Source organism: Catharus ustulatus, chromosome 2 (assembly GCF_009819885.2).
Source record: "Catharus ustulatus isolate bCatUst1 chromosome 2, bCatUst1.pri.v2, whole genome shotgun sequence".
Lineage (NCBI taxonomy): Eukaryota > Metazoa > Chordata > Aves > Passeriformes > Turdidae > Catharus > Catharus ustulatus.
Window position 1 is genome coordinate 22,676,679 of NC_046222.1, and position 23,199 is coordinate 22,699,877.

At 40.5% G+C, this 23,199-nt stretch overlaps 1 protein-coding gene across 1 annotated transcript in view; it reads right to left on the bottom strand.

Annotated features, from left to right (window-relative positions):
• Positions 1–23,199, bottom strand: part of ZBTB20 (zinc finger and BTB domain containing 20) — a 184,535-nt gene that overhangs the window by 99,742 nt on the left and 61,594 nt on the right. Inside the window, 1 exon segment of the mRNA XM_033053137.2 lies at positions 18,128–18,183. The gene's annotated coding sequence lies outside the window, so the exon portion shown is untranslated.

Genomic DNA, 23,199 nt, shown 5'->3' on the forward strand with positions numbered 1-23,199 from the left:
GTCAAGTAGATTTGCTCTTTGTTGTAATTAATACACAAGCATTTGCTCGTAGATGGTCCTGAGCGTGAAAACAAGTGTTGCCAGTTGTGGTGCTATCAAAAGCAGTTCTCAGGTCTTTAAAGGGCCAAATGTCCAAGCACTGAAAATCCCAACTGCAACCAGTGGCGTTAGGCCAGTGCCCATCAGCTGAGAGTCCGACCACAAAGGAAGGACAGCACAAAGCCTGATGGCTGAGGATGCATCATGTGCTTGCAGCACTGGACCCTATGTGTGAGGAGACAACAAAGAAAGGTAGGGCAGACTTCTTCAGAGCAGAAGGGAATGACTACCTGAAAATAAGGAAATTCCAAAACCCCACACTGCCGACTATATGCATGCTCAGTTTCTGGTCGAAAAAGCTACATGAGATTTGTCTTTGAGTCAGAGCAATGTAGTGGATAAAAAGGCCCTGTCTAGCCAGGGGGATTTCCTGAGGCCATCACAGACCAGCTCCACACGCTGTTAAGAGGCTCATTTTCATGAGAGTTCTTGTTGCATTTGTATCGCTGGCTCCAGGCCCCTAGAGCTTCAAGTGCCACATCACAGTGCTACAAGCCCAGTGCTGAATGCTTGGCACAGGACCAGGCATCTTCCCTCTCTCTCTTCCCTCAAGTCAGCAGGTGGGGCTCCAGGGCTCCATCTTGTTTTGATTTGTGTGTGGAATTTTTTCTTGAAGAAGAAAAACAGAAAGACAAAATTTCCCATTGAATATTTGTATTCTCCTTTTCCCCATGTTGTTCTGTGGAGATGTTTGGAGAGAGAGACAAAAAAAAAAAAAATTCTTTTTCTTCCGCATCAAAGGGGCTTGGTATTTTTCCTGAAATGTGATGCTGGAAACACTTCATCACTGAGGGCTACTGGCCTGAGATCTGCTCATCTTCACATCAGGATGAATCAGTAGCAGTTCCAGTGAGGTCACCAGGAGTGCTCTGGCAGGCAGCTCCCCTTGCAGGATGTGGGGTCAGCCTTGCCGAGCCAAAGTCTTCCACACAACCAACCAGGGCCCACGCCCTGTGCCAGGTCACAGAATGGGTGTAAATGGATGCAGGGCAAAGAAAACATAAACCTCTACCAACTTTCCCTGTGAAATAATCATAAAAGTGCTGGAACTCAAATGTTGAAGGGAGGAATTAGGGGACAATGCCAGCCGTAGCAAAAAACCCTACCAACAAAAGTGCGTGACACTGGTCAGGATAAGAGAGAACCAGGGCAAGATGTATTATTTTGTTATTCACTTTCCCACACACTGATGTCCAGTGTGTATTTCTCTCCTATCATTTAGGTCACTGCTGGATTTAGTCCTATGGGTTTGAACAATTAATTATTTTCAGCAATAGAACTACTCCATTTTCAAAACTGGTTTGAACAGTAGATTAGTTCTAGATTAAATACAGTAATTTCACAATTACAAGCTGCACTGACTATAAGATGCATCTCCGGGTGTTGGCAAACATTTCGTTCTTTGTCCATACACAAGCCGCACCCAATTGTAAGCCACTCTGTCGTTTGTAGGGAGGACCCGTGTGCAACAAAGTTGCCAAATAGTAACAGAATCGCAGGATGGCAGAGTTTACTGATTCAGCTCGGGCCGTGAGGGCTTGGGGCTGCCGATGGGGCGAGGTGGCCCAGCTTGGCGCTGCCGCTCGGTGGGGCCACTTGGGGTTGGCCGCCGGCGCTGCTGGGCTCGCTCGCCCGGCCCGCTGCTGTGCCGCGGTGGCAGGGGGGCACAGAGCCCGTCGGCACCCGCGGCGGTGGTGGGAGGCGGGGATGGAGCCCGCTGGCACCCACGGCGGCGGCGGCAGGAGGGGACGGGAGCCCCCCACCTCCCCCCGGGCCACGGGGCCAGCAGGAGGGAGCTCTCCCGCCTCCCCCACCCCCTGCGCTGCCGGCACTGAGCCGGCTCCACCCGCCGCGAAACAGAGTAACCAATTTGTAACAATCGAGTAAAGTCGGGTTTTACTGGCCGGTACTCGACTTGGCACCTCGGTTTGCACTTCCAAGGTTGGAAATGTCAGAAAATTATTCACATATTAGCCGCCCCGAGTGTAAGCTGCATTTCCGGTGTGGGAGCAAAATTTTAGTCAAAACCGTGAGGCTTGTAATCGTGAAATTACTGTAACTTAACTACAGATCAGTAGTAGGTGTTTGTTCTACATTAAGCTGGAATATTATTGACCAAATATTACTTTTTAACATTTCAGTATGCTTAATAATTTATACTACTGCATCGTAAACTGGCTGAATAACCATCACCTTGGAACCTACAGCCAACACCACCAAATTTAATCTCTTCTCCAAAAACGTCTTGTTCAATCTTTTAAATGGTCAGCTACATGGAGAAAGGAAGGAATGTAACCACAAAGACTAAGAAAAGAAAGCTGCTTAACTCTGTGAGCATAAGCTGTCAGGTTGCTAGACCTTAAACAAATGCTATGCCTCAGTTTCTCCATGTCTACGTAACAGTGGTACCTAATTAATTGATTGCTATAAACACCAAGCAGTTATTTATAAGATGCTTGTCAACAAATAACTTGAGGCAGATATTTCAAACGACTTCTCAGAAAATCTCTTGAAATGACCCTTAAATTCAAAGAACTATGTGCTTAGGTATTCTGTTAAATCCACATTCATCCCATGCCTCAGTTTCCCCTACAACTAAGTGCTGAAAATATGACCTTTCTACTTCACAGAAATCCAGGGAAAGCTAAGTCATTATCAATCACTTAGTAATTGCAAATCCTTGGGGAGAAAGGCTTGGTGAATGCCTTAACATTAGATACTATGATAATTGAGGCAGAAGAGGCCCAGAATTCACACTACAAGAAGTTTTGGGGTTAATCTTATCAAAACTGAAATCAGTTTTGCACAGAGCAGCAGCATCTGGGAACCATGAGGATGAGTTATGCTTCACTTTCAGGGGACAGAGAAGGGCTTCAGGCTGCTCCCTCCCATGCCATTTCTCATTCACAGTGAGAAGGGCAGGCTGCTTCTGCTCTGCTGGAAACAGGGGCACCACACAGATACCTCCTCTCCAAAAGGAAATGCAAGAGTGAGAAGAAGAGGTGGATTGAGAAGAGGTGAAGGAAGGGCATATTTCCAGTTTTCATCAAAATTTCAGAAGTGGCAAAACTACTTTCCAGGAAAGGAGAATACTGGAGATACGTAAACTAAATGGGTTGCTCAAATGCCATATTTAAGTTCAACCAATAATATTATTAATGGCCAGGAATGATCAGTTTGGGTTACAGAAGTGTGCAATTGGCCAGTTGCACTAAATATGGCCTTTACCTTCCTGCAGTGCTTAGGTGGGGACAAAGAGAAATCAAGGCATTGGAGGTTAAAAGAGAGCAGAGAAACTTGTCCTCCCTCTTCTTATTTTTATGAGGTTTGAAAGGCTGCAGATCCTTGGAGAAGTCACAGTGTACATTACAGAAATACACTGGAAGCACAGTTAAACGTTAGCACGTCTTTTTCCCTCCAGTTGCCATTGATATGAATGAAGCTCATTCTTGCACTGGCAAAGGGAGAGAAAAGATGAGTTCTCATCACCCACCCTTCTCTAAATTCTCAGATTTGATGACTTACAGGTTACCATACTTCATCAAGAAAAAAAGCATGGTTCTTACTTAAAGCCCCAAAAGTATACAGAGAAAGTACAGTAATTTCACGACTATAAGGCGCACCAGATTATAAGGCGCACCTCCAGGAGTTAGCAAATTTCGCAACTTTGTACATTATATAAGGCGCACCAGACTATAAGATGCACTTGTTTTTTGCAGCGAAGATGCGTGCCGCACACAACAAAGTAACAAATTAGTAATGGAATCCTGCAATTGTGGAGTTTACTGGCAGGTGCTCAATTTGCAAACATTTTTCACAGATTGGTGTAGCCTTTAAACGCAGCCCCAAGCATCCTCCCCGTGCGTGGGCCCCGGCACTCCCACCCGCCCCCGGCTGGTGAGGCGGGGCTCGGGGTGGCCATGGTTTGGGGCAGCTTGGGGCCACCCACTCCCTCCCTTCCCGCATGGCCAGGGGCTGCTCGCGGCTGCCCGGTCCCACCCACCCCGTGTGGCTTGGCGCTCCCGTGGTGCCGGCCCCCTCACGGCTCAGCTCACAGCTCGCACTTCTGGGTTGGCAAATTTCGCAACTTTATACATTATAAAGGTGCACCGGACTATAAGGCACAATTCTGGGTTCGGACCAAAATTTTAGTCAAAAGGGTGCGCCTTATGGTCGTGAAATTACTGTAATTTTCAAGGTCAGAGGGTTGCTCTGACATTTAAGAAATACTAAAACAGAATTTAGCTTTTAAATTTGTAAACCAGAACTAACTCCTGACCTGAGAGACAATCTGCCAAATTTCTAGCTGATCTCAGCTTCTTCAGACTAAACCAGAATTATTGGATGTATTGTGTTGTCTAGGTGCACACCTCTGGTTTTAAAACGAAATTTTGATCAGCCTTAAAAGAGCACAGTTTCTGAGACCCTTTATAGGCAGTAACACTCAGCCCTTGTCACAGTAACTGAAGAGGCTTCCTTTAATAACCATTTTGGTAGAGTTTTTTGCTTACTATTGGAGAATTCAATTGCTTAATATACACTAATAAAAATAATAAAGGAAATAGAAACATTTCAGCACACAGAAACCAGAAACTTCCTTTTATTTTACACCAAGTCTTTGATCCTCCCACCAATCCTGTTGCAATACAAACCAATTTCATTTAATGTTACATCTGACAAGCCAGACTTCTGTGAGATTGCGAAACTCTGCTAAATCCCTGGGCAAACTGTAAATGGACTGAGGGGAAGGTTGACAAATTCACAAATAGCACGTACATGCAGGTAGACCACGCAAACATAAATAGCACGGCCTTGCTGTGCCAGCTCAACAAAACTTTGTGCATATATTTCAAAGGGTCATATTGTTGCTTACGATGTGCAAGAGATTGCATTGCTTCTCCTCACAGCCTCCTTTTCTCACAACCCATCCTGCCTGCGCAAAGTGGGCCATCAAATAGCAATTTTATTTTAAGTGGAGGGGCTATAGTTTTTGCATTGCCTCTCACACCAAAACAACCAAAACAACTTAACTGTTTCAATTACGCAGGAAAAATGAAAATTTGTGTTTTCTCTCTTTTATCAGTGACAGTCTGAAAACTTTCAGCCAAAACTGGCAACACTTTAAGATGCAGTCCTGCAAAGGCAGCTGAGCTGAAGAACAAAAACCTGATGGAGTGGTGTGGGAGCAAAGAGGATGCTGAGAAGTTTCTGCAGCTTCCCAAATGCATCCCATATGCACCCATGCTATATAAATGATGCCAGTTCTTGTATGGACTATAATGAGAAGTACTTTCTAACACTGATTTGTTTCTCCGACTTCAATCATAGTAGAAATGCAATTGCAATAAATCTTCTGTTTGATTTTTTTTGTTTGTTTGTTTGGCTTTTTTTTTTTAAAGTTCTGTTCATAATAGTTAGCAGGAAAGCAGAGAATTTGTCAGCCTGCAATGCTGTTATACCCAAATGACCTGGGCATTAACTGGATGCAACTTTTTCTCTAGGAAAGGATTTATCTTCAACAGACTACTCAACTCGCCAGTTTATGCCTTTTGGTAGTCCTTCTCCTCTTTTCTCTATGCAGTCTTCTCAACATATCACCCTCTAGCCAACAAATATTTAAAATTCATACAATCTAAAAGATGACTCAGGAAGCAAGAACTGATGAATTCTGACAAAAAAAACCATGAACCTGGCACTTCCTGGTGCTTAGGATATTCACATACAAGAAGGAGAGATACGCAAAACAACACTGCTCAGCATTTGAATTTTTTTTAGTTATACGGCTCACAAAACACTTAAACACAATAATGGGAAAGTTTTGGAACAGATAATTATTTGTGAAGCTGAGGAAGTGATACTGCTGGCAAAATGAGAAGAGTGTCATTTCCTTCTAATGCCCAGTTAAAGCTTGGCTTAGGTTGTGATTCTGGTTTTGGCAGGAATACAAGGACAGCTTCTTGTGAGAACCACTGCAACACTAGACAGCTCAAAGTGGAAATGATAAAGGGAAAAAAACCCTCTGAGGCCCTTTGTGAGCAAAATGGTCAATATATACGGCACATAGCCAAAACTTTTGAAAAACTGAGAAAAGACTGATGACACCTGCTTTTGCCGAGGGAATCTGTGGAGTTAGGTGCTCCTACCTGGCTAAATTCAAGTTTTTCCTCATGTAAATTCATAGTTTAGGGGCAGAGATTAAATCTAACCAATCTAGGCTACTGCAAATGTGCCTGCAAAGATTGCAATATCTCATGATTACCATTTCTCAAGGAGTTCAGATCAACTGTGTTGAGAAAATGAAATTATGTCCCATTGAAAATACCAATACCAAATTCTTAATCTGAGGTTGCTACTGGAAATCTGCATAATGCACAAGGCAGCACTGAATCTGCTCCCAGAATTGGTGATTCTGCCAAGTTAAAAAAGTGAAAGCCATAAAAGACTGTTTCATTGGGAAAGTAAGACAATGACACTCTTAACATTGACAAGGAGTGGGCTTGTTAGGTTAGAAAAGCATCTCTACAAAACCTCTGCCAATATCTTAACTTCAAGAGGAATGGTATTCTGGTGAGCTGGGTCATGGTTGACACCATGAAGATGAAATTGAGGTGTAACAACAGGACATCAAGTAATTAATTTCCCCACCATCAGGAGGGAGTTATACAGCTGAGGTTAAAGTGAAAAATCTTTGTTCATGGTCCTGTTAGCAAACCACGAGCTAATATTGCTTTTACTACAAAAAGATTTCCCTTCGCCATGCTGTACTTTTCTTCTTGCTGACTGCTCAGTGTGACCATCCAAAAACACTCCTATTTGTGCTATTTTTCACACACACCACCCTGAAAAGAAATTCAGTATGAAAGTACAGCAGTTTCCTCCAATACAGTTCAACATCCAAACTAAGCAGCAGTAAAATCATATTTATTCAGTGACTGAGGTTTCAAACAGTAAAGTGATTGTTAGAGAGTTATAGAGTGAACTATGCACTGAATAAGACCCCATAAGAGGTTTCTGGTGACAGCTCTCTCACCTTGACAGTCCTCAAGAACAGGGGGAAAAGGAGGAGTGTGTGCACACTTGAAATGCGGATAATACTTGAATGCAGTCAAACTTCACAATCACAGTAGCCAGAATTCAGTAGAATTTGGGAATGAAGTGTGGAGACAGAAAGAACGGAGCTGGGTACCTGAGTCCAGTCCATGAGTGTGAGAGGCTCTTAACCTACAAGCTGGGTGTGCCTGAAGCAGGAGTCAGAGGGAGAGAGAAGCCAGGAGCTCCCTGATGCTAAGTGTGCTCCCACACTGCCAAGCCGAGCAATCCGAAGGCACGGGTGCTAAATGTGGTCTTCTCTTTCCACGAAGACTCTGGCAAACCCTCTACCTTTCTCTATGTCTTTGTTTTCCTGCTTTAATATGAGGTATTCCAAAGAAATATGAATATTAACATTTGATTAGCACTCAGCTACAAAGCTTAATTCCTTAAAGTCTTGTACAGATCTTTGAAATCCTTGAAAAACTATATAAATATGAATAATTTTATTTTTATAGCATTACATTAACGACTGTACAGTGGAAGTTGATGAATTAAATAATCTCTGTCTATATTTGCTCATACCTTTGTGAAACTGTTACCTTTCCGGCTGCTATTTCTCATGCCTTGTCTCAATCCAGAAATGTCACTTTTGGTAAAGTTTTGCAAAAACCCATTCAGCCGCTTTTGAGTCATCCAAGTATGTAAAAAACAGTTTCCAGCTGTTAAGTTTTCCATAAGCCTTTTTTTCTCAAACATGCTTGTATAATTATAACACAGCTTTGTTTTAAAACATCAAACTTGACACGTACATAGTCCTGAAAGAGAAATAGCAGGACCGGCATGTTTGAAACCATTTAGTTTTGGAATAATAAGATTCTTACCACATTAAAATCTTTATTTTCTTAAATATTCTTCCAGACACCAAGCTACTCTTTACTAACTGTAGACAGCCAATTGTGTAAATGACCAGTAAAACAAAAAATAAAAGAAGAAAAAAAGGATAAATAAAGATACTATCCTTGCAATCTGTGACTGAGTTGTAACAGGAAGACTAGGGGACAGTTTTAATTACTGCCTATTTGCATTTTGGTATAGAATGGCATCAAATCAGACTGGAGGTGATTCCTCACTTACATTCAGCCTAGATAGAAATGCATGGACCTGATACCAAGCAGTGAAGAATCAGCCATTTCACAAGACCACAGACTGGGTAGGTTGCAAGAAACCAATGGATCCACAATGAATCATCTGGTACAACCTCCCTGTTCAAGCAGGGTCATCGCAGAGCACATGGCACAGGACTGTGTCTAGATGGATTTGGAATATCTCCAGTAAGGGAGACTGCACAACCTCTCTGAGCAACCTGTTTCAGTATTCAGTCACCTGCAGAGTAAAGAAGTTTTTTCTTCATGTTCAGGTGGAACTTCTGTGCATCAGTTTCTGCCAGTTGTCTCTTGTCCCACTGCTTGGCACCACTGAGCAGAGCCTGGCTCGATCTCCCTGACACTCTCCCTTCAGATACTGACAGACATTGGTGAGATCCCCTCTCACTCATCTCTTCTGGAGGCTGACACAGGCCCAACTCCCTCAGCCTTTCCTAAGAGGGATGCTCCAGTCCCTTAATCATCTTGTCATTCTCTGCTGCTCCAGGAGCTCCATATCCCTCCTGTACTGAGGAGCCCAGAACTGGACACAACACTACGAATGTGGCATCATTAGGGCAGAATAGAGGATCATCTCCCTCGATCTGCTAGCAACTCCCTTCCTGGTGCACCCAGGATCCCATGGACTTTCTCGGCCACAAGGACACACTGCTGTTCTTATATACCTCTATAAGATTCCCTCTCAGCCATCTCTTCCCAAGGCTGAAGAGGCCCAGTTACCTCAACCTTTCCATATAAGAGGGATGTTCCAGTCCATTAATCATCTTTCCATTCCACATCATTTAATCTGGAATATTTCAGATTCTGATGTTTTAGGGAAGCAAGTGTTGGTTTTGAGAATATTAATGATAGCTGAAACAGCAGCTGTAGTCTGAAGGATTATTGGATTACATGGGTTTCACCCTCAGAACTGTTTTTTTATATGACAGTATAAAGGCATATGCAGCTTTTGTGCCTTGCATGAACTACTGGCCTCAGCATGAACTCTTCTGTCGGACTGGAGGAATTCTTTCCAAAGATGAAAAAATAAAGTCACTGCATGTGTAGGTTTTTATATGAGTCTCAACTGTGATGAATTGTACAGACACCAAGAGGTTCCATACTTGCTTCTTTTTCAAAGTAAATAGGAGGTTCTCCTGCTCCTGCCTTTCGTGGGACATATCCTCCTACCACGCAGGTGTGAGTCTACAGAAACCACCAATGTCAGTGACATGACAGTGAATCTGAGAAGACAGTCTGACTCATCTGGAAGCAAAAGATACAACTCAAGCAAATGTGTATGTGTGTGTATACACTCTTCCTTACCTTACACTGTTTGTGCTTCTATCAGCACACCTATAAATCAGCTATGTGTCCACTACTTGGAGAGGTTTCCCAAATGGGTTTCGAACCACATCAAACATAAAAGTGATGCTCCACAAACAAATGTTGTTGGGATATAATTACAGGGAAAACACCTCAAGCAGTTTCTCTCTGTTGCCCTGTATTCTCTCTGGCTTGGAAAGCTGAGGGATCAGTAAAGAGACCCCATCGTAAGCAAGGGGCAGAGGCAAAGTTGCTGTGGGAGCCTTCATTCTAAATTTCCTGAGTTTAGGGGGATTAACATCACAGTTGCCCACATCCATTAGTGTACTTTCTTTGTGCATATAGAACATGGTCCAGGAAAGTGCATTGTTCCTAAAGGAAAAGATACACTATTGGGTAAATAGGTGTCTGTGTATATTTTGGCAGCTCTAAGTTACATAATTCAGTCCTAATCAATGCTGCTGGATTTTGAAACCCACCAGAATAACAATGAAGTGGAAAAGGACATAGAAAAAGTCCAAACAAACTTCAAGTTATGCTGTATGCTCTACTATTCTGAGTTTCAGTGTTGAGACAAAAGAAGAATAGGAGTTTGCCATTTGCCAGTTGTTAAAAATCAAGAGATCTGCCAGACACACTCTTTGAGGGCTCTGTCTGTCTGGACCAGGTAGATGCTGAAATACACAAAGAGCTTCAAATGCAGAGAAAGAAAGATTGTACATGGACAATGATGCAGCGTTCTTAATTAAGATTTTCATTACTGATACATATATTAAGGTTTTTCTAATGCAAGTGCCCAAGCACTCTAATGTGCAGGTAGATGTCTCTGATTCTATCTCTAGAAACCCTTTTGCACATCATTGCAAACATTCACCAACCAAGGCTCAAAATCAACCCACCTGCCCTTTGCTATAATGACAGTGAAAAATAAAAAATGATGTTGTACTTGTCTGCCAGACGAAAACTCAGCTTTGTGCAGTCGTGAGAATGAACAGGTTTTTGCAAGGCTGTACTACAGTGTATTGAAACTGATTCTGATCTCACATCTGTTTGATGTTGATGTAACACCAGGAGCTTCAATAGGATGAGTGCAGTAAATGTTGAAGGAAAAAAATGGAAAAGACATGTAGGTAAATGGAAAATGGGATGAAACAAAACATGAGTTTGCCAAAGGTGGTTTGTAGTCAACAAACCTGATAACTTTCTTTGATAAGATAACTGATTATCCAGACAAAGGAAACAAAGTAAATTTAATTTATCAATAGAGCATTTGATACAGTATCACAAGGGAAATTATGCGTTTAGATAAAGATTTGTAAAAGGACTGTAAGGTGAGCAACTGTTTACCTGAAAGGGAGATTGAGCAGTGGTGAAGCAAGAATTATTGGGCAAGGTTATATTTCCACAATTGTTTAGTTAAATAAAATAGCTTTTTCTATCAAATAAGATTTATGTGGAGCAGGTAACATTTCTTCACAGGGCTCCTCAATGCAAGGGTGCATATATGAGGAAAAACTGGAGACATGCTTAACAGCTATAAAAAGATCCATCAACACCAATAAATTGCTCATTAACAATGTTTAATTCTCATTTACCTGTAATGTCCAAGGGTTACTTCTCTGTCTCAGTTCTTTGGGATGCTCAGAGATGCTACAACTCTCTCAGCAGTTTACTTGTAAAATTTAATTAAATATCCAGCTCAATTTTGTGCTTTTAAAATATTCTTATTGCTAGAACAGGATGCCCATTCATCTACAAAATCTTGCTGAATGGCTTTGAATGGTGGACCTTGCCTGCCAAGAAATTGCTGATGAAATAAGATGTGGAGGAGAAATACTTGGTGATCAGAAGCACTTACAAAAGCACTGCTTCCCTCTGAGCACACTGTGTGCTTTTCTAGATCCAGTCAGGCTATGACACTTTGTAAATTCCTGCGATAGGAAAAACTGGGCTGCCCACCAGCGGAGCGACAAGGTGGCACTGGCACAAGCCAAAAGGGAAGGAGAAGACATTGCCACAGAAGTCACAATATCGACGTGAGATTAAATTGCAGGCTCTGCAATAAAACATCTGCCAAACTATTTTCAACGAATTAAGGAAAAACAGGATTTTTGACAATCTTCCCTAAGGCATGTCTCAGTCTGCAGGAATTTGAATGACTAGAATTGCTACCTTTTCATTAAAGTTCACTGGAAGAGAAGCTGCATTTTTGTTTTAGTCTTCTGTGGCAGAATTTAAGTATTGAATGTCATGGCTGGACCATGTTAAGCATGCACAGACATTCACACAAGAAATTTGCCCTAAACCCCAAAACATAGATTATTTAAATGCAAAAATTGAAAAACAGTGTCTGAAACCCTTCATTCTACAGAGCTGGTTATATGCTGATCACACACTGTAGTTCTCCTTCACAACCTTCAGTGCATATTGCAGAGCATCCAGAATGTTACACATTATTTTTTGTCTTTTATGTAGAAGTGGATTTACTGCAAAAATTGAAAAGCAATTAATCTCTTTACAGACATCCAGGATAAGTGAACATGGACAAATATGAAATTTAAATACACACCCAGATCCAAATGTTGCAACTGATCCTTACTTTGGTGATTGAGTGAAGCACGAATACTTCTAAATTGCATGCTATTTGAAGTTGGGATTTCAATTTTGTCCTTGAAAATTCAAGCTGTTTAGAGTATGCTTAAGAAGCTAAAACATTAGAAAACATCATTCAGAAAACTGATACAGCTATTCTATTAGATTTAAAACTCAGTACGATAGAATGGGAGAGAGAAAGATCTGTTCAGATCCAAAAGCATTTGTTTTCGGTGGTGTGCAAAAAATCTAATATTTTGGGCATGCAAACACATGAAATGAAAATATTAGCTGGGGGGCTGAATTTGTGAACCATATGCGGCATGATATCATCCAAAATGATGGAAAGCTTCAGCAGTGAACAAGAACTTCAGAGGAAATAATCATTATTTCTCAATACACTATGATCTTTTATGTCTAAGAGCTCCCATTCCCACCAAGAGACAAAATAGCCTTCATGAAAGAACAGCCTGAAGAATACTCACATGTTTTGATATGTGCACCTGTGTAATGACACACAAACGAGCTATGTGGCAGATGATGTACTTCTTTTTTAAGTGGGAGTGTCCGAGAGGAAAAGGAGATAGAGGAAAGCCTCTTACAAGCTCATTTTCCATTGTGGTGTCTCACAAACAGGACATTCAGGATGAACATGGACATGCGGGCAGGCATTTGGACCTCGCTGAGTGCCAACTTCAATAGACGATACCTTGATCAAAGGATGACTTTTGGAAAACATCCTATTTCTGGATATTGTGTTTTGTAACAACCACTCCAACAGCACAACGTGTTCTTGGTCCTGTATCTGGTATATACATTTGATGGAGGCAGATACACAGCATGATGTGAAGCTGGGTACATCAAAGAGGATTTCTGCACTAGGAGAAGGACTACAGTAAAGCTTGGAAAAGAAAAAAACATTTTGTGATACAGCCGTAGAATAGCAATGTGCTGGAAAAAGTAGGAAGGTAATTAACCATAACTACAAAGGGAATATTCTGAAAAACTCTGCTACACTCTGTAGTTGTTACCATTTTGCACAGTGATTGTGACCTAACAAACTGGTCTGTCTTAATATTTTGATGGTTGGTGTTCAAACTGCTGTGGGAAATGTTGCTACTGCTTTGGAAAGGTGGCCTTTTCCATCCAAATATATCAAATTATGCCAGAGTGGGGTAAAAGTGCATTGAACAACTCAATTTTCTCTCCGTCTCCTCCTTTTTTTCTAGTTAAACTCAAAATATTATGCTCCTACAACTGTCTAGTTAAAGTCCTTTTTTTTCCTGTTGTGCTCTGTAATATTTTTTTTAAAAGCTAACTCTCAGTATATTATATTACACTAAGTAAATGAAAATAATTCAGAACAAGGAGATTGTTAGCATGTATAACGGCAGAAAGGTGTGACATTCTCAGCTGTCATGCTGACCAATCTTGAGTTCAGTCTCATCCAGCACCAGTGTAGGTATTGTAGGTATTGCAATTAAAAGGCAGGTTGCACACATGCCTCTATTGTAATCTACACATCAACTTCACAGCAATGTGCAGCCTTTATTACTTGCTAAACAATTTGAATGTCAATACTTAAACTAATGCTTGAATGAAAAACTGAGCCCCTTTATGTAAATCTGGCTATGTCTTGAGTTTTCTGGATATTTGGTCTATTTTTATGACCAATGTTTTAAAACAAACCTGTGAACTTTGACAGATTTGTTTTAAATAATGAGGGTTTTTTTTTTTTTTTTTCCATGCACATCTATTGCTTAAATTTACTTGATGGCTACATCTTCAGATAAAGAATAAAGCTTAAAATTGTGGCACTGCTCAAGAACATTCATCCCAAGGTGTACTCTTGGTTATACGGTTTCATTTCTATAAATATACCAGAGTAAAATTTCAGTTCTGCTGCTGTTTTGAGGCTGTTTCACCATTTCTCTCATTTGCCTCTGTCCATGTTGTTTTCTTTTTTGAAACATTCCCTTCCTTCATGACACACATAATAGCTGGGGAAAAAAGATTCCTTTCCTGTCCCAGATTGTTGTTTAGGTGACCATTCCCTTCCTAAACCTCCTTATTTTCAGCAGACCAACCAATGCTTTTGGATAATTTGCATGTCTATTTATTACATTAATTATGATAATTCTTGAAAAATGCTAACTCTTGAAAGTTGTTGTAAACATAAGGCTTATTAGATGTAGACTTTTTTGGCATTTTGCAAATGTTCATTTCTGATTCATGAATAAGCTTGACCTGGAGGTTATTATCCTCTTCTCAAGTAAAGGAGAGCTTCTTAAGAAACCTGAGAAAAGATGCCTCCTCCCTCTTCCTGATGTAGCAATCACTGTTGCTCCTCATCTGCAAAACAACACTAAGCACAGACCAGATAAAGAGATTCAGAGGGGGTTCATTAGTTGCTATTTTATGATAATGGTTCAGAGTGGTAACAGATGACAGTTTGCTGGTGAACAAGTACCAAAGCAGGGACATATACACAGATATCAAAGACTATTTGAGCATCATCACGTCCGATAGAGTCAATAAAGATTCTCAGAAACTGGCTACTGGTAGGCTGGAATACTGCTGGGTGTCTTTTGACATACAAATCACTGACCATATGATGGATGGTTCTCATAACTATGATGAGATCAGTAAGACGCCTCTCAGCTTCCCTTAGGTCACCATTACTTGACCAAATACATCTTCATGAATCTGGGGAATAAATGGTACTTTTCTGTACTTTTTTCCTTCTTTCCTTTCTCCTTTTTTTTTTTTTTTTAATCTTTTTAAAACTAGGATGTCAAGTGACAAGAATTAGAATCAGTGCTAAGTCTAAAAGGAATGATGCTGGAGCTCAGTACAACCTGGTTACACCAGAAATCTATTTAAACAAAATGGAAAGGTATCTCTGGAATTAGGTTAAAATATCCTGCAACTTCCTTGCATCTGGATAACTTTGGTGAGCTTCTGATTTGCACTTACCAACACTAATTGCAGATAATTTTTCAATATTGTATGGGGTCCATCTGAACAGGTAAGATGTGTCCTGCTGTGGCTATTTATCATAGTGTAGCTGTCTCTCCTACTGTAAAGCCCCTTAGTAATGTTGATGCTGCTACAGGCTGGTTGGAAGACTTTTCCATGAAGTCTTTCAATGATTTTGACAAAGAATCCCTGTGTCTCTTGAAGTCCTGAGGACTTTCAAGGGGAGCAAAGATTAACTGTATTTTTCTTCAGTGGGAATATAGTCTGGAGGAGAGATCTACGAAATCCTTCCACCTCCAAAACCCTGATGCCATATAATTAGTCAGACATGTGTGTAATATCTGGGAGAAGGATGATGACTGAATCATCAGCAAGTTGTGAGAAGGGATATGAAAAGAGAACCCAGGGCTGGAGACTGAGACAGAGGGTAGAACAAATCAGTTATCTAGATCAGAAACATGCTTGTCAGGTACATTAACAGCTTCTAATGTAAAAGTGTCCCATTTACACTTTTTCTGTTACTAAAAAGAACCCAGACTATCAATGACCCAAAGGACCTGCCTTCCAGAAAGAAAGGGGAGAGCCAGTACAGAACAAGACATTCCTGAAATACAATAGGTCTCCTATGGAGGAGCACCAAGAAGCCCTTCTTAGTGGCCACAGAATAAGCCTGACTTGAAGAAGCAAGAGAATACGTGTTCTAATCCTACATGCCAAGAAACAAAGGCAGACAAATGGAAAACCACAAATGCATTGTCACACAGCAAAGCACTGTTGAAGAGTGATTTCAGCTTCAGACTTCCACATGACTACCTATCATAAACCCAGCTTGCTGCTTCCACCTAACTGCCTTGCCCTGCAGAGGTAGAACAATGTTAAACTGCATTGTGCAAATGTTGAAGGCACATGGTGTCTGCCACAGACATAAATGGCTTTGCCACTGCTGTGGGAAGCATTAACACAAGCGGTGTTAACACTTCCCATCCCTGAGTATCATTAATGCTTTTTATTGATATTATGAAGTCCTGCAACAAAAGTAATAGGATTTGTCAGAGGCCGTTATAAACTGCCCCTGCTGGATAAATACATAATACATGATGGCAAAGGTCCGATGGACCTTTAATCAATTGCCTTTCTGAGTCACATAAATGTCACATTAGACATAAGCCATGTTGCATTCTGTGGGTGCCTCTGCTCCCCTCATCTCGCAGGCCTGACACAGCCACAGGCAGCTATGGACATGCATAGGTTCCTACTTATTTGTACCAAATATATCAGAGCAAAAATGGAGCAGCATGTTGTAAATTACAGATTTGGGACACCTTATAATGAAAGGTAAAGGAGAAGGGAAAGAAATATGGGGACAGCTTAGACATGATAGGTCAACTCAAATACGTCTCCTTGAGAACTGGCATTGTCATACCATGTTTTGTAGCCATTGCAGCAAATCTCCTCTTTTTGCCCACGGGATGGGGGAGAAGGCACTGTGCCAATTTCTTCTGCACTGCAAAAGTAGTGGGTCAACATTAAATGTTAAAGCTACATATTTTAGGTCTAGTATCGGGAGAAGAAAGTTCTTTCGTTGTTCCAGAATGTCCATTTGTACTTTTGTATCCCTTTCAAGAAATTCCAACAATCAAAACATAGCTTGAACATAAACGTACAGATTTGCAGGCTTAATTCCTCTCCCAAATATGAAAGAACTATTTCTCTTAATGTACTGTTTTTTTAAAATTCCAGGCAGCACTTTAACTGTCATCTTCTTTTCTCTCTGAACAGGTAGGAGACATGAATTTAAATTGCAAAGTGGAGATTTGAAGCAACAAAGGTATATTTGGACATAGAGTTCTAAACCTAAATTTAAAAGCCCTCATTATTTTTGGCATTCACTAAATAGCTTCAGCTTGGACATCCTGAAACAGTGGCTTAAAATGCTGGTGGACATTTGGAAAACTTTGGTCTGTCTTTACTTAACTTTAGTAAATATTATGAAGTGGTAGTGCTATATTTCCCTTTATATTTCAACAAGAAGAGTCATTGTTTCAAAAGCACTAGATGTCACTGCCAATATGTATGAAGGAATCCCAGAAAAATGTGAATTTTCATTCTAAATGTGCAAAACCATTGTGTTTCAGAACATGACAAAATAAAAACTCAAATGATAACAAACAAATACTCCCAAAGGCTCCATCTCTTATTCCCCCCAAAATGGAAAAAAAAGAAAACTTAAACCATGAAAAAATCAATTCTTCATGTTCTGAGTCTTGAAAACATAGTCATCTGGATAAATATAGTATTTTCTCCATTTAAAAAGGTCAGGAAATCACCAACCTACATAGCAGCAGCCAAACTCAAGTAAATATGACTAGGTGAGAAAAGCATCCTGCATAACACCTTCCAAAGAAATTGCTGACAGGATTTTAATCCTGATATTGTTGGATGTCAATAAGAATACAGCATATTTAATCTACTCAGATAAGAAGAGCAACTCAGAGCAGCCAGGATGGGTAAGAAAGGGCCCCACACCACAGGGTCAAACTTCAGCATGGACAGGTTGCAATGATAGTTGACTGTTTTCTGTACTTGTTTTGCACTTGCACAGCATGGAATACTTCATATTTCATACTGAACTAGAACACAACAGCATAATGTCCATCAGAAAATGTAGATCCCCACATATAAACAGAAATCTTCCATATTGTCATCCAGAAATGCACTTATAAATTCCAGATCAATCAATCAATCAATCAATCAATCAATCACACAATGTCACTGAACTAAAATCTGAGTTCCATAAGGTGACACTGCATTAAAATCTTGGACTGCATTAGAATAAAAATTCTAATTGAGTCTTGTGGCCATGGGAAGCAACAGAAGCCCCAGCCTGACTTCGATGGAACTTGAAGAAAAGGCACAACTTATATCAATGAAAAGTATAAAATGTTATAAACACTTACACAAGAGACAAGGAAAGGTTCCTCTGGAGAAAGGCCACAAACTGATTATGAGTGATCTGAAAAGAGACGAGACAAAAAAGAAAGGAAATAAAATTGTTAATAAACACACTAAATGATACCAATGTAACAGTATAAAACAGGGATCAAGGAGACTTACAGATGGTGGCAATTCCCACAGAAGAGGGAAAAAAATGTTTTAAATTCACAAACAACATAGATCTTGAATCTACCTGACCCCAGAACTATGTAGCTGAGAAAACTGCTAATGGCTGAGGAACTTTTCAGTCCTGAGATAATTCCAGGCCAGCAGAGACTAAATATCCTCTAGTGGCTGTTCAGCAGTCTCTGTGAAATAGGCTTGTGGTTCCTATGGACAAATGCTCTTATCACAAAAGCAATGCCAGATTTGAACAGCATCCTTCTTAGCAGTCATGCCAGATGACACAGGACTCTGAAGCAGAACTCGCCTTCTTGATCCTGACCTTCACAGAAGAGGGGTTAGGTTTATTATTAGGGCTGAGAATGCTTACATTACAGCCGATAGCTGCACAGAAAAACTGCGTTGTTTTAGTCCCTTCTGTCAACACAGTATCTCTTGGACTTGATTGATTTGTTACCCTGAGACCCTCAAGAAAAAAATTACTGCATGAAAGTGGAATGGCTAAAGGTTTGCAAACTTCTGGTAGACTACAGGTCTACTATGGAGTATCTAAGCTCTATTGCCAACATATTTATTTCCATATTTATTTCCAAAACATAATAACCTGGGATGAAGCAATAAACAAAATTAATCAAAGCCTGATGCTCTGAATTGTAACAAGAAGACACACTCCTGTTGGACACAGAAAACAAAGGCAGATGCTCCCCAAATGTTCAAAGCTACAAATCAGTCCTGTCTCCCCTTCCCTTTGCCAAGCTGAAAAAATTTGGGTAGGCAGGCCAGACAGTGCTCTCCAGAAGACTGTTATCAGGGGACCAGAAGCACAGTGGAAAACAATCATGGGAACTACGTGGTTGTACTCCTTTTCTTAAGACATGGCTCTCAACTTCTGCTTCCAGTCTAGTTACAGGGAGAGATTAGCTCTGCCTCAAAGCAATTAAAAAAACTCAGAGAAATATAAACCCGAGTTAAAAGAATGAAGGGAAAGAGAAGAGCTGTCACAGGAGACAGGGAAGGCAGGCAGAAAAATCTGTTCAGAGATGTAGCTACTATTTGCGGGAATTATGGTTTTGGTAGAGGAGAGTGTGAGTGAAAGCATGGGTACAAATCCAGTGCTTGGTTTGCAAGGGAGGTGAAGGAAGTACAGCAGAGACAATCCTAAAAACTGCAGGGCAGGAAACACAATGTTTATAACATCTTTTGGACAGGTCACCCAGAGAGGCCCTTTTAACAGCAAATTTCTCTTTAAAGGAGCTGACTTCTCCCACGTGTAAGGAAGATTTGCATGAGACAGAAGACAGGATGGATTCTGCCCAGACTGAAAAGCTGAAATGACATAAAATTAAAGGAAGGGCAAGAGAGAGATGGGAAGAAGGTCACTATCCTGCTTTCCCGAATCCATTATTCTAATGAATTGTAATAGAGAAGTTCTCTTGGTGGAGAAAAATCTCCTTTCCTAAGCACGTACCCCTTATTTTCCTCTTTCCTTATTTCTGCTGAAGATTTAACCGTGGAAGTCTATGAACTCATCTGTAACAGATGATGGTGAAGCACTGTTAGGGACTGGTAGTTGGGTAGTATTTCTTTCAGAGTTTTGGGCAGATGGGACGGTGAGTTGCAAACCAGGGAAGAACCTGAGACAAAAGGTCTGAGCCAAACAATGTGCCTTGGAGAATCAAGAGTTTTTTTTAAAAAAAGAAAGAAAGAAAAAAAGGAAAAAAAAGTGGGAGGGATCCAGTATTGGAAAAAAACCCACAGAATGGAAAATTTTAGGTTGAGGTTAGAGTTTGGCTCTGTTATAAGCTCTGTTATAACATAAAACGAGGTCTCTTAAGGGAAAGCATCAAGCAATTTTGACAACATGGATGCCAAAGAATTCTACAAATTATGGTCTGAGATTCTGGAGGTGCTGAATAATGATTTACACCAACATTACCAACAAATTTGCTCTAAGAAGTGAACAAGATTGTCCTGCCTAATTAAAACTGTAGGGTAATTATAGGCAGGCACAATATGCTAGAAGCTGTATTCTAGAATCCGGCAAAATCTCCAGAACTGAAACACTGTACTTTCAAAAATTATTGCAATTGGTCTGTTTTGTTCAAAAGAAAATACATGAAAACATAACTTTCCCTGTAAAGTACTGGAAAAACAAGATGTGTCTGAGGAAGCTATGATTCATTCCAGGTTAGATAACTGCAGAACACGTATGTGAGAGAGAAATGGGCCAAATCCTGTTCTCACTGCCCTGTGCAATTATGCTGACTTAATTGAAACCATGAGCAGAACCTGAACCATTAAAATGCTGGGATGAAACTTCTTATCATATGGCACTGTTGGTCACTAGAGACATTTAACCTAATTACATTAGATTAACACAGTAGATTTCTTCAAGATATATTATTATATAACAACGTAAGAAAATTAAGTTGAAGAAAGCTGACCATTTTCCCCATGTCTCTATGCTTGAAACAGAATCGTTACCTCTCTCTATTTATGTCACTTGTTTTCAACACTCTATGGCTCTGTTTGGTGGAATGGAAAAATGGAATCCACTGAATTTTGAAAATACTGAATTCCTAATGTTAATTAATCATTATTACTTGGAAGACATTATTATCTTGGCCATTGAACAGAATAGCCAAGGGCTAATCTTAAACCTGTCCTTGCTTCATTGTGGTCAGATTCTTCTCCTTTTCTCTTTCATTGCTACATGAATAAATTCCATTTAAATCACAGACTAAGAGACAAGAAAGGTCAACATGTTAGGAGGCTACTTAGGAATCTAGTTCCCTGGAGTTTAATGAGAATAAAGTTCCTAAACTCTGAATAATTTCTATTTATGGGAAGTTAAGACGGTGAAAACAGTAGTATGTGTCACATTATATAAGCAGATAATAGATTTATGAGGCTAACTACAGTTTTCAAAAGTGACTGAGGAATTCATGTTGAAGTCCATTGGAAGTCAGTAAAATTTTGACTGTAAACCATCATTAAATGTATTACCTTTGTTAGCTTAAGCATTGCTTCCTTTCAACAACACTAAGATCTTAGGTGCCAAAGTCATTTCTGCAGTTGGCATTCAGTTGCTTTTCTTATACTTAATTCACTATAAATGGCTGGAGTTAACCTGCTTCAAGAGCCTTCTTAGCAGTAAATTGGGACAGCGATTCTGCTCCATTTTTGCAAAGTGATTTAGGATCTCTCTGATGTAATGCGCTACACCAAGGAGAGCAGTGTTAGTCCTTTAGTCCCAGACTGGGAAGAAACAGGCTTGAGGATTGAACACAAATTTAGGTAATCCAAACATAAGGGTTTTGCCTCAAAGCATTTTCACCCTTTACTGATACGGAACCAGTGAGGGGCATAGCTTTGTCATGTGCAATATACTCAGTAAACTGGATGTAAGATCCAGAGTTTTGCCTCTCCTTCTCTTCTGAGTGCACTACACCTGCTTAGTATGAAAACTAAAATTTAATCTCAGTGGAAGATACTAGAGAATTCCTCCGTTCAGAGGGGGCCAAATGGAACCAGTGCCGTGCTGGGGGGAAAGAGTAGACTGGGTTGAAATTCAGTGGAGCCCTTTATATGCTCTGAGGGGGTAAAGAGACTGCACTGCATCTCTGACACAGCAGAGACAGATTACAGCAAAATTAAATTGAGGATTTCAGTGGATATAATTGTTGCTTTTATATATTAATGAATAACAATAATACGTGATTCTAAACTGAATACCAGGTTTGACATTTAATCTGAGCGCTTATACCATCCATAAATGTTCATAAACGTCACACGACCCCTACCCTTTGATTGAATTACAATGTAGTATGCAATTTAGGAAATACGGATTAATCTACACAGATTTATATATCTGCAGGTTACACAGTTATTTGCTGATTTATACCCTTTTCCCCTAAGTGTCTTTTCCATTGAGAATCCAGGAATACACATGCAAATCTTTAATAGGAGAGCATCTCAAAATCTGGTGACTAGCAACAGATGGAAACTTGGTTCAGTGAAATCTATACTAATTATCATCTGCTTTTTGAAGTCACCTCTGCTAATGGCCAGCAAAATCTTAGTCCCTGTGATATCTTCTATTACCTTCACATTACTTGTTACTACAGCCAGCAATCACCTAACATGTTTCTTGGCAATGCTGGGCAATTAAAGCTCCTTTCAATCAGCTTGCTAAGGAATCCAGAGATGGAAACTGCTTTAATAATAGGAGTTAATTACAAGAATGCAGAGGAAGGCAGTCAAACGTTAAGTTAGCATACCAGAAATATGACAACACCTTAGCCATAGATGTCACATGCAAGGTAAGGGGCCACATCAGGAAAAGCAACGTGGAAATGTAGAGAGGAAAATGACCTTTAAGTTCTGCCTTTTTTTTCCCTCCCTGTGGTCATGCTACTTGAAGTGATCATCTCCTTCAGCAGTCAAAATATCTGGAATTTTAGTGACCTGCATTAACAGGCTCCACTGCACAATGGCATCTGCTTGGGGACTGATAATGACACCTGCTCAAGCAGTGTGTCACAGCACAGACTAGTCCAAAAGGTACATCAGAGAAAAACCAGCCCAGCAGATCTTGACCTGTACACAGGCCCAATCCTGCTCCTTTTGAAATCAAGCAAGCTTTGCAAAGGGCTAACAGGGCACATTCCTTTTCTTCCTCTGCATCTTCACCTCTCTGTGCCTACCAGAAGAGGAAGTTCCACAGCCCAGCCCTTGTCCTCATGGTCTCCTTCATTCACACAAGACTGAGGAGAAGGGCTGGTTATTCTGTTTAATAACACAGGAAATGAACATCACTCAGTCAAGCTAGTGTTTGGAAAGGGATGAACTGAAGAGATGTTTTTACATCTGACAGCTAACTGCAGGGAGGGAGAAAGCTCATATGGGAGAG